Here is a 4149-nt window from a genome sequence, read left to right as displayed (position 1 = left end):
CACTTCCCCTTAGCCCTACACCTCGATCAAAACGAGAATTGGGATAGCCCTTACTCTCACGTGAACGCGCAAAACTAAGGGGAAGGGGTAAGACAGAGAAATGGGATTCACCCTTAAACTGCTGATTTTGTCTGGCCAGAGGAGAATGACACAATTTCGACAAACTATTTCCTCGTCTAAATACTGTGAAGCTGATATAAAGCCACCCAGCTTTATATCAAAGCTGATGTAAAGCTGCTTTGACACAATTTGCATTGTTAAAAGCGCTATTCAAATAATAGTGACTTGACTTGACTGCAAGTTTTCATTGCTTGCTTGATCAGCCATTTGATCAACGGTCTCTCTATGTAGTGGTTTCTAAAGACGGCGGACCATTTACAAGTTTATTTCCTTTATCGACAAAAGCAACTTATGTCAGAGACAGAGGATATTAACATTGTTGCTGTTTAATTACATGACGAATCCATGGCAGAGAGAATTAATCGTAGATTAATGTTAAGGTTTTAATCACAGGTTAGCATTCTAATCCCGATTTGTTAATCTAAATTTAAAATCAAGTGGTGCAACACAACTCGATTTTAAATAAACCCCAGATCAACAAATCCTTGATTAGCTCTAAACTTTGCTTAATTTAATCCTTGTTGGTGCAACCCACCCTGAATCATGTAGTGAAAGAACACACTCTAAATGCGCACGTGCACTGTTTAACCCACTAGACTTCATCACGTAAGGCATGCGTTCAACTCCACAGGTTAGGTGTTTTGTTTGGTTTTTGCAAAATACTCGATAATGTCAAATTACACTTCATTAAAACACCAATTACTATATTATCGCGGACGATATATATCACACACCCTTGAGTTTGTTTTTTCCTCGGAACAGATTTGGAGAAATGTAGTAGGCCTATTACATCACTTGTTAACCAGTATAATCCACAAATAAACCACACAATTCTAGTCCATGAATTAATGTTTTGGGAACTAAAACGTTGAATGTTTGTAATAGCCTAAACAAATTAATCATTAAGATATTTTACTTCAAACCTTTGCTTCAGGCTAAAAGAGTCCTCTCTCCATAATATTGCTTTCTCCAGTGAACAGATTTAGAGAAGCCATTGCATCTATATCAGGAGAGAAATATGCACAGATCAAGCACCATTTACAAGTAAAACATTTGTAAACAAATAGGAGAGCATATGAAACTGTAATAAAATAAATAAATACATACATAAAAATAGGGCACAATGTACTGTATTCAAATTAAGACATTTTCTGTATTGTTTTTTTGTTGTTGTTGTTGTTGTTTTACAGGTGTTTTACCTGTATTTTGAATTTTGCACTTCATTGCATTGTGGTGTAGAGTTAAGTTCATTGCACACTGAGTACGAAATTTCCGCACGTTAAAAAATAAATACGACCTCACGTTGTGTCAATCATGTTTACAAACTGCCTCTGAAACTTTTGTCCTTCATAAAAAAATTCGGATCAGTTTGTAGCATGCATTTGATATAAGGATGAGGAATACGAAAATACTGAAAAACGCACACAAAAATTTCAGACTCAGTGTGCAATGACCTTCAAGGCTGTGTTTCCAAATACCTTCAATGAAAAGTAGCCAAAGCTTGTTTGAAAAGTCATTGAATGTTGCTAGATAGAATGTCGCCAATAGTTGTGCCTTGGTCATCCCAAGTTTGAGTCCCAGCTCATGAACCTTTCCTGGTCCTCCCCTCTCTCTCCTACTTTGCTTCCTGTGTAACTACTGTCCTATTATACTAAAGGTAAAATTGCTAAAAAAAAACAAAAAACGTTTTGTTGTTAAACAACATGATCCATTAAGACTATATGCAGTCAATCTGCTAGAAACAAAAGAATGTCTGCCTTATTTTTTTTGTTTGATTGTAGAGTTGCAAAATTCTGGGAATTTTCAAGACTGGAAACTTTCCATGGGAATTAACGGGAATATATGGGAATAAACTGGAAATTTAAAACAACCAGATTTAATGCAATTTCAGTTTAATTTCTACCCTACACTTTGCTTAATCACATGCACACAGCACACTGCTTACTGCAGGGCTATTGAGGCCACACCCCCTACATGCACTGTGCTTTCCTTCATAACATGAACAGATCATTTCTTAAATCCAGCACACAAAATATCAAAATGTCTATCTTGGTAAGTATTCATGTAAATTACATGAATATTAAAAAAAAAAAATGTTTTAAAACTTCCTTGTGCTATGTGTAATATACTGTGCACTGTTAAACATTTCTGTAATTTCCACAGTTATTTACTGTATATCACCCAGTGTAATACTGCAAATTCCCTTTACAGTAAATAACTGTAATACCCATGGGAATTTTCTGTGACGTCAGACACCACATACAGAGACTTACTGTATTTTTTTAAATTGCTGTATACTACTATAACGGTCATTTGGATTGACACAATTTGCCCTGCACCGTGTAACGCCGCAACAGCTTGGGACTGACTACACTGAATGTGTTACATCGCTTGTAATGAATGGAAAATCCGTTTGTACTTCATGTTAGAAACAGCGCGAGCGCTTGGAGTACATCTGTACATCAGAAATATACCGGGCATCACATTACTGTCCGCATCCACTGTAGATAGTATATATAATGTGTTCTATATTGTTTTTTATTGAGTCGCGCCTCGCAGCGCCACCCGCGTCCGAGGAAGACACGGAAGCAGCGGGGCAGCGCCGCAGGTTTTCCGGAGATGAACCTGCGAGAGTGGGAGAGCTCCGGAGAACATCTGCGCTGTGTGTCGATGCACCTTACGAGAGAATAAGACCAGCAAGCATGGTAAAAATATATGTACGTTTGTCTGTGTGTTTATGTCAGATTTTTGCACACCAGTTTACCTAAAATTAGTAACATAAATGTAAGTTTACTCATCAACATGGCAGTTACAGAACTTTACCATGGTAAACTACGCTGTCGTTTCAAACGACTTTTGTCAGCTTATTGAATTAAGTTACCGAATTAAAATTGTTTTTAATGAGCAATTAATCTTAATTTATCTTATATTAACATTAGGTAATCTAATGTGAAATTTAGTTCAGGTGTTAGTAGTTAATGCTGGCCAGTAGCCTGAGAAAATAAAATTGTATGTTAGCTAGGTTAAACTAGTTTTATGGCTAGCTGCCTTTCTAGTTTTAGAATTAGTTTGTTATAGTTTTTAATGGAATTTAAGATTTACTGCATTTTTTTGTATTTGTGTTTTAAAGGCAACTGCAATGAAGCATCAATAAAGACATGAGCAGGCCAGCCACCCTGAGACTGATAATTCATGGTAAGAGAACAACTATGGTTTTGAGAGATTTGTGTATTCTATATGAGGTTTGACTTTTAAAAGTGTGTTATTTCTTCTACTTGTTTTTCAGAGAAGACATTTCTGTCAAAGTGGATGGTGAGCAAAGATGGTGGCCACGTTTTGGAGCAGCACCTAGGTTTTCTTTGGCTGCTTGTCTTTTTTCCCCCATTATGTTTCTGTTGCCTAAAGATTCTTTGTGAGGATAAATCCAGAGGACACAACATAATGCACTGCAAAACATCCTAAGACAGGAGAAATGGTGAAGATGCACTGTTCCAGCATTGGAAGACTGTATTTTTAAGTGTTATACATGCAATGTTTTAAATAAAGAATTTGATATTTTGTAATTATTGTGTCTGTTTTAATTTAATGCCAGTAATACCTATGTAGAGTAATAATAAAATGAATTCTATATAAAAATTATAAAATCGAATGAAATCTATATTAAAATGAATGAATTACAGTAGTATACTGATAAATCAAATACAGTTTGCTACTGTAAATCTTAATTAAAAAAAACCTTTGAAATGTGTAACAGTGTGCAACTAAATTAGGCTATACCATTGTTAAAAAAAAAAAAAAAAACAATACACTGACTGAACAAACATTTAGGTGAGATAATAATAAAACAAAAGTGACCCTCCCCCCACACACAATCCCCTCTAGTCACCTAAGAGGGGGATTCCCCTCCATTTTCTCTGAAGCCACACTTGCTGCATTTGAGCCCAAAGACTACATCTAAATATATTTGATCTATGGGATTCAAGTTTAACTAGTAAATACCAAAATGTGTTTATATAGTAGCTAGACAAT

The 4149-nt window shown here is 35.6% G+C and overlaps 1 long non-coding RNA gene across 1 annotated transcript; it reads left to right on the top strand.

Moving 5' to 3' along the window:
• Positions 1-1242: 1242 nt before the first annotated feature.
• LOC131530674 (uncharacterized) lies at positions 1243-3637 on the top strand. The gene is made up of 3 exons (XR_009268453.1): positions 1243-2825; positions 3251-3315; positions 3407-3637. It is a non-coding gene; the product is annotated as an uncharacterized LOC131530674 (long non-coding RNA).
• The last annotated feature ends 512 nt before the right edge of the window (positions 3638-4149 follow it).

This window comes from Onychostoma macrolepis, chromosome 02 (genome assembly GCF_012432095.1).
Source record: "Onychostoma macrolepis isolate SWU-2019 chromosome 02, ASM1243209v1, whole genome shotgun sequence".
Taxonomy (NCBI): Eukaryota; Metazoa; Chordata; class Actinopteri; order Cypriniformes; family Cyprinidae; genus Onychostoma; species Onychostoma macrolepis.
Note: the sequence above shows the minus strand (reverse complement) of the source record. Positions and strands in the feature narration are given on the sequence as shown.